The sequence below is a fragment of the Scaptodrosophila lebanonensis genome, unplaced genomic scaffold (genome assembly GCF_003285725.1).
Source record: "Scaptodrosophila lebanonensis strain 11010-0011.00,11010-0021.00 unplaced genomic scaffold, SlebRS2 tig00000024-arrow-pilon, whole genome shotgun sequence".
In the NCBI taxonomy this organism is placed as follows: Eukaryota; Metazoa; Arthropoda; class Insecta; order Diptera; family Drosophilidae; genus Scaptodrosophila; species Scaptodrosophila lebanonensis.
In genome coordinates this window covers 12,598,334-12,612,236 of record NW_022060538.1, presented here as the reverse complement: position 1 = coordinate 12,612,236, position 13,903 = coordinate 12,598,334, and the positions used below count along the sequence as shown (strand labels likewise).

Below are 13,903 nucleotides of genomic sequence, written 5' to 3'. Positions count from 1 at the left end.
AGATGCGCGTTGCTTAAATATGTTTTATACCTTCCCGCTAGGTTTGGATCCCTTTTCCCTTTAGAATTCTTCTGCAACCTTATCGACGGGCGTGGTCACATAGTTAGGCGATTAGTTGTCGAATTCAGTACTTTTGATGTTAATTATTTTATTTTATTTATTTATTTTATTTATTTAATTTATTTATTTATTTATTTATTTATTTTATTTTATTTATTTTATTTATTTTATTTATTTTATTTATTTTATTTATTTTATTTATTTTATTTATTTTATTTATTTTATTTATTTTATTTATTTTATTTATTTTATTTATTTTATTTAAATCTTTGATGATCAAAACTCGATCAATTTTAAAGGGTCTGCCTTCTTTTTGTTTTCTTTTCGTTTTAGCACACTTATCGTTTAGATTATCATCTTCTTCTTCTATATACAAGTATTTATAAAAATCAATGCCACTTTTCGTTGTAATTGCTTATCTCAAGAACAGGCTCATCTAACCAAACCAAATTTGTTCGGCTTAGTCCTATTTCGGACTATTTAGTAGATGGGTTATGTGAAGTTTTTGTAACAAATGAGTTTAATAAATGATGGATCATTTTGTTAATGTGGATTTTGGTGTAAAATTTAAATTTTTGATGGGTATTGTGGTATGAATTTAGAAAAATCATGTTTTTCACACGGCCAACTTTATGTTGCCTGTTCATGCTCAAAATGGGAAAACAAAAAATATTTTTTATCGAAATGTTTTTTTTGGATTAAGTTTTAAAATAGCTATCAATTAATAAACTATTTTTTTGTTTGAACAAATGAATATGATGTTGCAATTTAATTTTTTATTTTTCAATATTTCACTTTATACGTAGCGACGAAGCACGTACCGGGTCGCTAGTATTTTATAACCGAACTGAGCTTGAAATCAAAAGGCGAAAAAAAAAAAACAACAGCAATTCTGTTTAACTTGTCCCCACTTGAGTTAAACTAGCCTCAAAGGCACGTCTAGTGCAGAGTAAGCCTAGACCAGCAAGGAAAACTTATCGCAGAGCAATAATAGTTAATCAGACATTAATATATATAGATATATGCAGTAAATATAATTATTGTTCAAAGTAAGTTTTTTTTGCAGCGTTTAGCAAAGTCGAGAGTACCCTAATATATTTGAATATGCTATTTAGAGTTTACAAAATTGTGTGGCATACTTTGCAGATGATGTTTTAAGTTGCAGAAAAGTGTGCTGCATACTTCACGGCGAGCATTAAAGTATTTTTTGCCCAAAATAAAAATAATTACATTTACAAAACTTAATTAAATATTAAAAAAATCGTAAGAGAAATGCTAAATATTTAGTCATTATAAAATAATGACAATAATTTGCGGACATTTAATTTTAGCCAAGTTGCAAACCGGATCATACAAAAATACGTCAACAGCATGGGCCAAAATAAAGTTGGCCAAGAGAGGGAAAGAGACAGAGAGCGAGCAAATAAAATAGAAACAGGCCGTGCACTGTGCAGGCGGCTCAATGGTCTAGGGGTATGATTCTCGCTTTGGGTGCGAGAGGTCCCGGGTTCAAATCCCGGTTGAGCCCGGCACTTAAATATTTTAATCGCGTTTATTATTTTTTTAATGCCTTGCTATGTTGGCTTAATTAAAGAAACAAACAAGTGATTGGCAAATGAAGATATGGCGCGAGCGAAATTGAAAAGCTACCGCATGCAATTTTTCTTTTATTTTTATTTAAAGCCGCCTATGTGCCGATGGCTGCATGCTGATTAGAGGACAGCGGCCGGGCGGACGGACGGACGTCGATGTCGACGTCAACCGCGTTAGCAGAACCTGTTGGCCGAGCAAGTTGGAAGGTGTGCGATTGCCGAGACGACGATAAGTCGGAACGTTTTATCGAAACTGCTGCCGACAATTGGGGAAAAAGTGAACAATGAATTGTCTAGTCTGTTGGTTGGTTGACTGGGGGCGCCGATTGAAGATTTAGTGTGTGGACTAGTATGTGTGGTGAGATGATGACAGAAGATTTGTGAGCTGCAACTTTTGGGCCCGATGATGATATAACCGAATAAAAAATATTGTTCGCATTCATCTGCATAGAAAAGCGACAACACACACAGCCATCAATAATAGTAGAAGAATAGCGGGCAGCTATTCATAATTTTTAATGGACGTGGACGTACTATTACGACGTCGCGACGTCCTCAATTTGATTACCAAATTCGTTACCAAATTTGATTGAAATGTAGCATCCAGAAATAGTATACATAATGCGGCACAAATGACTTTCACTGTGACGACTGGTTGCAGCAAATCGAATGAATTGCAGCATCAATTTTAACGCCAGATATGCAATTTTTGATGGCAGAGTGCTGTCAAATGATGGCCATCGCGCCAAAATACCAAAGCAGGACGACTACCAGGCAGGCAGGCAGCTGGCGATGGCTGCTGCTTAAGCAATAAGAGCTATAGCCATTCCAAAATGGCCAAATGTTTGCGGCTTAACAAACGTCGGTGGCGTTGCGATTTGTGCAAAGTCAACAACAGCAACCACAACAGCAACAACAACACCAACAAGTGCAGCCACAATCAACAACATTTGTCAGTTAACAGCGGCCTGGGGTATTTGGCCACGTTGCCGTGTTTATTTCTTGCCGGCCAGCCAGCTGTGAGCTGCTACTACTAAGCATATTATGCCAACTCTTTTTTAACGTCTTGTTACTTTTTAAAGTTATGACAGTGCTCTTGTTGTTGCTGTTGCTGTTGCTTTTTCTGTTTCTGTGGAACATAAAAGTATTGACAGCGAGACAAACCAACAATCAAGTACACACAACTTATATGCTATATTGAGGTTGCAATTCAGATCACAACACAACACGGCGTATGTGTAATATTTAACATTTATGTTTAGTAAAAGGCACGACGATATCAAATCAATGAACGATTGCCATACGCTGCACTTTACAAATCACGAACAACTATAGACTGTAAATATATACATACGAGTACTTGTCCAGCAACGACTCGACTGGACCGAGCCGGTCCGGATCGGATCGGACTACTAATCACTAACTTGGCCCACTCAGGTGTGGTTTTTCTGGTAACTGTTAATGACTTTTAATGGCAGCCAGCCACCAAATGCAGTTGCAATGAAAACGCTTTTAATGAGCCGAGACTCAGCAGGCAGACAATAAGCAGAGAAGGTAGTCAAGTCAGTCGGCACAATCAAAATGGCTTATTAGTGTTGGCCAGCAGAGCAAGTGAATGTCATTTGGCCGGAAAGTGAATGCATCGATGTGGCAGTGAAAGTAATATTTGGGGACGGGGGCGCAGTGTAAGCCAAAATAAAGAACACCCGCCTTAATAATAGGCCACTAAATTATTACTCATGTCATATTTAAAGATTAAATTGAAATTTGTAATTTGCAATCTACTTTGAAGCGTTTTAGTAATTACTTATTTATTTTTCTAAATATTATTATTAGAAGAAAAACATTGATCTTCGAATCAGTTATTTATATTCTCAAATGATACTCAAATTAGCTTCAAAAATAATCATATAACAACGTAGAATACCCGACTTGCCTTGTAAAGATCTTGATCTTTTCTTAAATAATATTACATTGAAATTATCAGGTTTAACCAATATCGTAACCGAACTAGGAAGTCAGTTCAAACAAGGCCAGAAGAGCTGCTATGACAGAGATAGCCCGTGGACTGAATTAGAAGAAGGAGCAATTCCGAAGAAAGTGAAAGCAGGTTGGATTTTGATTTGTTTCACAGGCCACTTAGCAATGCAATGGTTTTGGGGCGAAGAATACAAAATATGTACTTGTATATATATATATATATATATATATATATATATATATATATATATATATATATATCTATATATATATATATATATATAAAAAGAAAAATAATAATAATAAACTTGTGCTGCATGGTTTTAAGGAGAGTCTACACACCAAGTTTGTTCAATATAGGCTCAGTCGTTTCCGAAATACAGGCGTTGATACAGACAGACAGACATGTCTAGATCGAATTCTCACGTCATGCAGATTATATAAATTCTGAATCTGCATGGGACCGGAGATGTTTTGCACAAACCTAATATACATTTTTAAACCTTCTGGTTCAGGGTATAACAACGATTTATTATTTATTTATTTATGCACAAACAATTTGAATCGTTGAACAAAACTTCTTTGTGCTTGCCAGAGTTAAGTAATTATAGCTTATTTCACAGCTAATTAAACTATCAATGCCTTTTCAATTTGCGTGCTGGATTGCGGAATCGCGGGCTCAGAGTATCAGCGTCGGAGGCCGAGACAGAAAAAAGCAGGCGGCAAACAAATATCGAGCTGTGAAATGTGAGAATCGCGGCAAGTCACGCAATTCAAGTGTAAAATTACATATACACTATATGTGGTTGTTGTTGCTTTTTTTTCATTCATAAATTGCCTTGGCGCGCAATGAAAAGCGTGCGCATTTTCCACTTTTCCATTGCAATGAAGCAACCGAAGCATTGTTGGGTTTCATAATAAAGCTGCCAGGGTGTAGGAGACTTACTTCTTTGATAGTTGGACTGCATGTAATGCTAGCTGGCGTCAAAAGTTGGTTACTTGGTCAGCAGCTGGGCAGACATGCAGACATACATACATATATTCAGGGATTGTCGTAACAGTTGTCACATTTCGAATTTCATAAGCCAGCCTCTAGAGCTGGCTATAACAACAAATTAAATATGTAATCCCCGATGATGATGCTGGGAAGAATCAGTCACATACTATACTATATCATACTCGTAGCTCTGTGCAAATAGCTGGCCATTACACCTCTTGTCAAATTAAGTGTAAATAACTCGTTTGCATAAACAAATAAATCAACGCACAGCACAGCACAACACAAAAATGATGAACAGACGCCAGCAATGAGCTGAGAGAATCGACATTCTTCCCCACTGCAGGCAGGCAGCATTTGCATAATGACAATGCAATTTTGGAATAAACGCAGGACACATGTCAGCGAATAAATTAATTTACTCTAAAATTATTTATGCAACCAAACAAGCTGGAAAACCAAACATGATGAGACGACGACACAGACACACAAGCAGACAAGCGACAGAATCAGTTGGACAAATATACAGACGACTAGACACAGGCAGCAGGACAGGACAGGTCAGGACAGGTCGGCCAGCTTGTTCACAGCAAATGAGATTTTTAATGGACCTAGACCTGACCTGTCTGTCTGACAGTCTGCCAGCATCAGCCCTGTGAGTGGACTGCCTAATAAAGAAAGCCTGTGAAACTTGTTGCCATACATTGTTCTTCTATATGAATTGACAGAGTGTCAGACCTGGCAACACATAGCCAGCGAGTCAATTCCTGTTACTCATCACAACTATGGGCAGTGTAAGAAGGTTTTTACTCAAATAATCTCATATAAACGCAGTTTCCCATATGGAAAAAAATCAGCTTGCAAAATTGTCTTGTTATTAAAAAACATTAATAAATAAATTAAATACTAATAAATAAATTAAATATTAATAAATAAATTAAATATAAGTTAAACATTAATAAATAAGTTAAATATTAATAAATAAATTAAATCTTAATAAATAAATTAAGCATTAATATATAAATAAATTAAATACTAATAAATAACTGAAATATTATTAAATTAAATATAAATAAATAAATTAAATATTAATAAGTTGAAAATTAATAAATAAATTAAACAGTAATAAATAAATTAAATATAAAATATTAATAAATACATTAAATCTTAATAAATAAATTAAATATTAATAAATAAATTAAATACAAAACAAGTCAATTGTCCGCAAACATTATTGTCAAGGGCTTGACGAATTTCAGGTATAAACATGTAAATTTTACCCAGGCACTAATGTAAAAGGCTTTGAGACCCTCGCTAAAAAAAGAAGCTAATGTTACACGGGACTTTAGAACATTAGAATAGGGCTCAAATTTCGAAGACTAACATTTAGTCGCGTTGTTTGTTTTTGATTCCACTTTAATTTGAACCGGATCTAGATCATGCATTTAGAGAATTTTACTCCCATTTGTTTGTGATAAATACATTTTGGTCGTTTGAGCCGGATTAAGAGCATGAATTTATCATTCGTTAGTGGCAAATACAAATCCCAGCTGATGTAGAAATTGGAATCAATAACAAAAACAAATGCACCCAGTATAAATGCAGTTATCCAAGAATAAGTTCAAGCAAAACTATTTGCAGGCATAATGAACTAGAATAATAAAATGTATCAGCTTTAAAAAGTTACTATCTCTATGTACCAATGAACTTTATAATTATTCAAAAGATCTCTTTTGGGAAAGAAGCTGCAAGAAAAGAAGCCAGCTATTACTAAATGTAAGTTATAGAAAAGCACGATCCATCATTTTTCAGGTTTTATTAAACTTTAAAAAAGATGATGTAGACAAATGAGCCGTTGCCTTATTGTATGATAAAAATTGTTCATTAGCATAAATATAGTATTGCGGACTAGTTGTATATCTTATTAGTAATTATATTTGTTGAGCAAAAAAGTGCAGGCATTTTATGATAAAGCACTCACAAAAATAATCATTAATTTTCCTGAAATTTACATTTCCGACTTCCTTAAACAATTTCTATTGTAAGATATGCCTTTCCTTTGTACTAAAATCAATTGACTGCCACTTTTCATTAAATGCAACATCATCCGCATTAATTATGCGGCTCTATTTGTCTTCACACCTGCAGATCCAGCTTAAATAGAAATAAATTTGCCACACGTGCTGCATCTTTGTTAACCAATTTGTTACCGTTGTTGTTGTTGCATGCGCTATCTTAACAATTTTCAATTATGAAAAACCTCAAACGAAACGCAAAACTCAAAGAGGCGTGCAATTTCAAATGCCAATTGATTTTGCCGTGGACTGAAAAAGTAAAAAAAAAGAAGAAAAAAACATCGGGAATTGGAAATAAAAACGCACACAATTTCTGCTCGCCAGTCGCAACACTCTTCTTGTTAGTTGCAACAAACAAACGGCAACAGCAGCAGCAGAAAAAGAAAAAGAAAAAAAAAACGCTGCAAAAATCAACCGCACACGCTTTGCAAATTCAACTGACAAAGCCAAAGTCAGGCCACGGCGACGACAAACAGATGGACGGACGGACGGACGACGCTGACTCAGTCCAGGCCAGCAGCACAGCACAGTCCGATACCAGGAATGACGGACCGTTCGGTTTCGGACCGCCCACCCAGTTCCATTCAATTGCGTTTTCCATTCACGGCGCGTGATTTTGCAACTTGTGCGCGGGATTTGTCCGCTCTCTGCCCAACAGCCTCGCAAGCACACTTTCCACCCACTTTCAATTCCGCCCTCCCTACCTCCCATCTAGCAGCACTATTTTTTAGCCCCAACCGCAACATTTTCTGCCGCTACATTGTAGCCAAGCGCCAACCATCGGCGTTGACAACGTCCGCCGACACTGCCACCATCGTCATCGTCGTCGTCGTCGTCGTTTTTGTCGGCGTCGCTGATGTTTGCCCACAATTCAAAATCATTTAAGCGCTTTGAAATGCAACCGAGTTCGTTTTGTTACTATTATTATTGTAGTTGTTGTTCTTGTTCTCGTTTTTATACCCTGTACCCGTAGGGTAAAAAGGGTATATTAGGTTTGTGCAAAGTATGCAACAAGCAGAAGCAGGCATCTCCGACCCCATCTATATATCTACAAGTATACTAGGTGGGCTGAAAAGTAACCTCCTTGGGCATGAAAAAAATGGTTTTAATTATTATTATTTTTTTTTTTTTTGGTCAATGTAGTCTCTTTTTAGGTCAATACACTTATTCCAACGATTTTCCAACTTTTCGATCCCGTCTGAAAATTAATTTTTCGGAAGGTCTACAAAATACGCCCCTGCAGCGTCGATGATTTCCTCGCGCGAACTGAATTTTTTATTGAAGAGCCATCTTTTGATGTTTGGGAAGAGATAATAGGCCGAGGGAGCCATATCAAATAAGGTGCATGGGGAAGCACTTGGAGTGCTATATCGTTGATTTTTAACATGGTTCCGATGATCTTCTGTGGCAGTGCATATTCTTGCAAAAAAAAAAAAAAAAAACAAGTAAAAAAGCTAAAGTCGGGTGTCCCGACTTTGAAATACTCTGTACATATGTTTACAATAATTATAGAAAATAAAAAAAATTAAGAAAATAAAAAAAAAAATTTGATCGATTTTACCTCTCTCGGTATTCGAACTCACGTAAAGGGTGTATAATTGCACATTTACATAGCAATTGCGTCTGTGTGAGTGTATGTATGCCCTTGCGCATCAATTCGTGTCTGTGTAAGCATTTTCGCAGTCAACCAAACAGCAACATCAACAACAGCCGCGGGCAGCGCTTGAGCAGCGCTGCATCAGCAAATATATTTATGGCTATAACTTCTTGTTAAATCGGTCTATCATAATGAAATTTGGCATACGGACACATAATAACTAACTGGGGGTATTTCCAAAATTTTAGTTCGAAATTCCAAGAATTACGGGAGTTACGATTTGCGGGGTAGAGGGGGGAGGGAGGGGAATTCCAAAATATACATTTTCTGCGTATTCACATAAGGCATCTGGGACTAAAATTTGGTGTTCCTAGGTCTTATAGTCTCCGAGTTATAGGCGATTATACAAATGGAAAATCGGGAAAACCCCCATAGGGGGGAAGTGGGGGGGAAAATCAAAAAAATAAAACAAACTCGTATAGAATACACACATAACGCATCTTCGTGCAAAATTTGGTGTCTCTATCTCTTATAGTCTCTGAGATCCAGGTGTTCATACGGACGGACAGACGGACAGACAGACAGACAGGGCTAGATCGACTCGTCTCGTCATGCTGATCAAGAATATATATACTTTGTGGGGTCTGCCACGCCTCCTTCTGCCTGTTACATTTTTCAGCTCCCGCAAACCTAATATACTCTTGTACATTTCATGTACAGAGTATAAAAATTCGCTTTATGTGAGGCCGTTTCGCAGTGATTTCGGCCTTCAATCGCTCCAATAATGCGCAGTAATACTCGCTGTTGATCGTTTTTCGAAGAGTATGCCAAGACAATCCCAGAAAACCGACGACATTACCATTCCCACCCACTAATACTTGTGGCCCCTGCTAGCTTACGCAGTTTCACTTTTCGATCAGCCAACACCATTTCATGTATTTTTTGGACATTTTCCTTAGTAACCGCATCGGAGGGCCTGCTGCACCTCATCGGTAGTGGAGTTTCGGCCACTACGAAACTCTCGAAACCAATATTTCACGGTGTAATCTGAAGGAGCATTAGCTCCATAATATTTATCCAACTTTTGTTTAGTTTCCTTAGGAGTTTTGCTTCTGAACAAAAAAAAAAATGATTTGTGAGAGAACGAAATTAATTTGTTTCCATTCTGAACATGATGCGAAACACGTCAACAACTATCAGCTATCAAAACACAACCAAGATCTGTATCGTGCTGAAATACGACATGCCAACCTAAATATGAATGGACTTTAAGGCGCCATAATCATTTTTGCGATAGTACCGCATTGTGTTGGTCAAGGAGGTTACTTTTCACCCCACCTAGTATATACTTGTACATATATATAAATCAATGTTATTTTTCGTTGTAATTTTATAACTCAAGAATGGACTCACCTATCCAAGCCAAATGTTTAGGCTTTGTTCGGACCATTTAGTAGATGGTTTATGTGAAGTTCATTTATCAAATTTGTTGTAACAAATGACTTCAATAAATGGCGGATCATTTTGTTAATGGGGATTTTTCTGTCAAATTGAACATTTTTCAGATGGGAATTGGGGTGTGAATTTGGGGGAATCATGTTTTTCACATGGCCAACTTTATGTTGTCAGAGTCAGCACCCCCAGCCGTTTGTTTGTTCATGCTCAAAATGGAAAAAACAAAGTAAATATTGTTTATCCAATGTTTTGGATTAAGTTTTAAAATAGCTAGCAATTAAAAAATATAAGGGTATAAAAATGTCATATCTATTTCTTCAGAGATAAGGAAGCAATCAGCTATTTTTGCATATGATCAATACCTATTTTTACACGGTTGTTTCAAGAACCAATCTACCGAGTATAAACAGAATTAGGTCTATAATTATTTAAGTTTGTTTCAAATTTCATTCAAATCGGTTAATGCTAATAAAAGTTATTAGCGAATCCATTTCACTCCGGTACTACGCCCACAAGCTGCAGCATCAAGTTCGCTCTTCATCTTCCTTTTGCTTCTCCTAGAGGCGCATATACCTGAGTGTCGGAAGCTTACAGGGTATTTCAATGTTGCGATTGCTCGACTGTAGCGTTCTCTCCTGTTCTTGTTGTTATTGCTGCTGCTGGCCACTAACTTTGTTTTTGCTCCCTTTTTATGGTCTTTTCTCTTTACCGGGTTATTTTCACGCCTTTGGCAACGATTCAGTTGTTGGCTGTGCGTTTGCCTTTTTGCTAATGCCAACCACTTGTCCCCTCCCCATCTACAAATATTTCAGTCGATTTTTTTTAAGCATCTGCTTGAAGCAAATAAAAATATTGCCCGGCATATTTCTTTGGCCAGCTTTATAATTGAAAAATGCTACAAAGGTGTCTGTCTGTGGCGCTTTGTGACTAAATTGAATTTAGTAATGGGTTATTTTTTTTCCTTTCTGTTTATTGTGTGACTGCACTGACTGTGTATTGGCTTTCAAATAGAAATAGGAAATATGTAGTTTACAAACCATTTGCTCATTACGAGCCCTCGAGCGGCTCTTACTTGCAAAAATTGTCCGAAACAGAAATTATAAAACGTTTTTACGTTGGCACGTGTTTTTTGACTTGGCGAAATTACAGTGCCTGACAGGCGGACCCCCACTCCACCCAAACAATAAAACTGGTAGTACTTAGTCCCATAGTCGGTTAATCTGACAGTTTAATGCTCTTATTACTCCTTTAGATGCGACATCTATTGCAATACCCTGAGTTCCTTGGAAAGGGAACAAAGCTGATACACAAAGCTGACTAATTTATTTAACAGAGCTTGTCCACTTGGAAAAGGTATCTATTATTTACTTAAATGTCTATAACTTCTACATTTGCCAGCCGATTTGGATCAGGTCCCATTTAATTTATTGGTAATCCAACCTTTTCAAATATTCACTGAATTATAATAGAAATTGGAAAAAACCAAACCTAGAACTCGCATCGTAGAGAAAAATTTAGTGCCTCCATCAAATCAAATGAGATTATTTGAGTAACAGGAGTAAAAGAATTTAATAATAACATATTCACAATGATTAGCGAAACTAATGTGTTAACTAACAATTTAATCGTTTTGCTCCAAACAAGTGTCTATGGAATATGACCTCATACATCGTGCTTATTCAATTGATTTTAGTTAGTTGCCACTTTTTAAAAGCAACATTGAACAAACAAGAATCTGTGCTGATGATAGCCAAATAATTGTTTGCACAAAAACAAAAGAAACCCAATTAAACGCAGAAAATTTAAGCTCGCGCTGACTCGTCAGCTGCACGTGTGAACCCCCTCCAATAATCTGTAAGCAAATATCTGCCGAATCGAGTCTGCTGCTGCCTTGTAAGAAGTATAGAAGAATCAACAAATTAGCCCCAGATTAAAAATTAAAAATAAAATACAACAAATTAAATGAAAAGAAAACATAATTATTTTGAAATTTAAAATGCGTCTGGTCTTTTATTAATTTGTTAGTTGTTTTTCTAGATTGTTTTGGTGAATGTCTTTGATAAACTCTGCCTGCGAATTCACACCGTTTCGACAAAATCGATAAAAAAATTTTGCAGCTGTAATCGTCTGATGTAACATTGTCTACACAACATGGTCTACACAACAGGAATTATCTGCCCGATTATTATCAGACGCTTGCCATAGAGTCGGCAAGCAGACGAATCTGCATGTCTGACCGCAGCTTTAGCGTACAAACTTTAATAAATGTATTTAAAATTGTTAAAATAGTATGGCTTTAACCTTTTATATTGAATGTCCAATTCTTTTCAGGGAATTTAAAATTTTTTAGCATTTTTTAAAGCAAACTTTTCAAAAAAATGAGTATTTACTTGACCGTTAATATGTTTATAAATGAGTTGCAGTTAGAAACATTTTAACTCATTTAGTACACCCTCTAGCGACAGGGTGTTTAAACAATCATAATACGTTGTAAAAAAAAATAGAGAGGCGCCAAAGGCCACTCGTCTGGTGAAGTAATCAAGAGGCGGGCAGGCGGCGCCCGTGGTGCCATGGAGCCAAGGATTGTGAGCACTTAAAAATGGCTATGAAAATGTAATGCAGCTTAAATTGCTGGAAAACAAATTGCTTAGACAATGGCAAGGCTCAACAAACAAAAACAGACAACAATAACAACAGCAGCAGTTGTGAAGATAGCTAGAAAATTACAGCGATATTAATCGCGAATTCAGCTTTTAGCACGCGATTTAAAACGTCACTTTCATTGACGCCAATATTTTGATGTTTGCTCATTTTTTATTTATATCTCCATAATATTTTATTCATGCAATCAAATAAAAAAAAGACTGTTTATGGCTGAACTTGAAAAACTAGCGAGCTACATATTTAAATTTTGTGAAACAAGTCATGAGATTTTAAAAATGAAAGCGATAATACCGACTGCCATGCGTGTCACAAAAATTTCACCTGTCCATAAAACACAAATGTAATTTTTAATTAAATTATTTAGTGGTGGGTGAAAGACTGTGATCTCATCAACTCTTTTTATAACACCATTGCATGTTGAACGTAAATTGCAAGAAAATATACTTATAAAGCACTCCCTAAAATATGAGTTTGCGTGGTTGAATTGAAAATTCGAAAATGAAATTGTGTTTTGTGGTTGAGGGAAAAGTTCAAATGTGAAAAGAAAAAGTAAGTGTAGAACTGAATACTAAAAAGGTTCAACAGCATTTCTAATCCAAAATCTAAGCCCAGCTTCAATTGACAGTTAATGACTTTATTATAAGCTGCAAGTCACAATACAAACAAAAAATCAAAAACAAAGTATGTAGTAGTTAAAACAAAAAGCAAAGGAAAAAAGTGAGAAAAAACAAAAAAAAAAAACAACAACAACAACAGCGACAAACCTGACCTACGACAATGCAAAAAGCCAGTCGTCAGTCAACAACGTTTGTGATCGCAGCACGCGTATTTTGTATACTTTATTGAACAGCTGCTCAGAAACGCGAGAGAGCCACAAGCAGTGCGCGAGCGATACTCAAGCAGTGCCATGCTCTGCGCGCGACTTTAGTCGTTCAAATAAACAAACGCGTCGCGTCAACAGCTCAGTTTCAATTGGAACGTTGCGCGTGCGCGAGCAACGAAAACGACAACGAAAAGGCCAACATCACTTCGAACGTATTTTCGCGCATTTAACGGTAGTTTGCAGCGTGTTATAACAATTTGTAGTTCATGTAAAATAATCAACTATAACTGCTAAGAGAGAGCAATGAAAACGCGCGCATATTTTTTGCATTGTTTTTGAAAAAATAATAGGCAATTGTTCAATATTGATTTGCCATTTAAATAAACAAACAGATGTTCGTGAAAGTTGAACAACTAAAAGTTCTTGATCAATACACCATTTGCATGCCAAAGCGGATTGTGCGTTTACATAAAAAGATGTGAAGAAAAAGTGAAATTATTCTGCATTGATTTATGAAATTTATGAGACGCGTTTGTTGTTAATAAATAAAGTAAAATAGAAAAAGCCAAAAATAAAACGACACCTCTGACCTGCAAAACTTCTTCACACAAAAAAGCGACCCTCCTTTCGAACTGAGCAGCCAACAAACAATAACAACAA

At 36.2% G+C, this 13,903-nt stretch overlaps 1 protein-coding gene and 1 non-coding gene across 2 annotated transcripts in view; one reads left to right on the top strand and one right to left on the bottom strand.

Moving 5' to 3' along the window:
- The window catches only part of LOC115621672, a 111,685-nt gene that overhangs the window by 47,383 nt on the left and 50,399 nt on the right, over positions 1–13,903 (bottom strand). The window lies entirely within an intron of this gene.
- Trnap-ugg lies at positions 1,517–1,588 on the top strand. Its single transcript has one exon. It is a non-coding gene; the product is annotated as a tRNA-Pro (tRNA).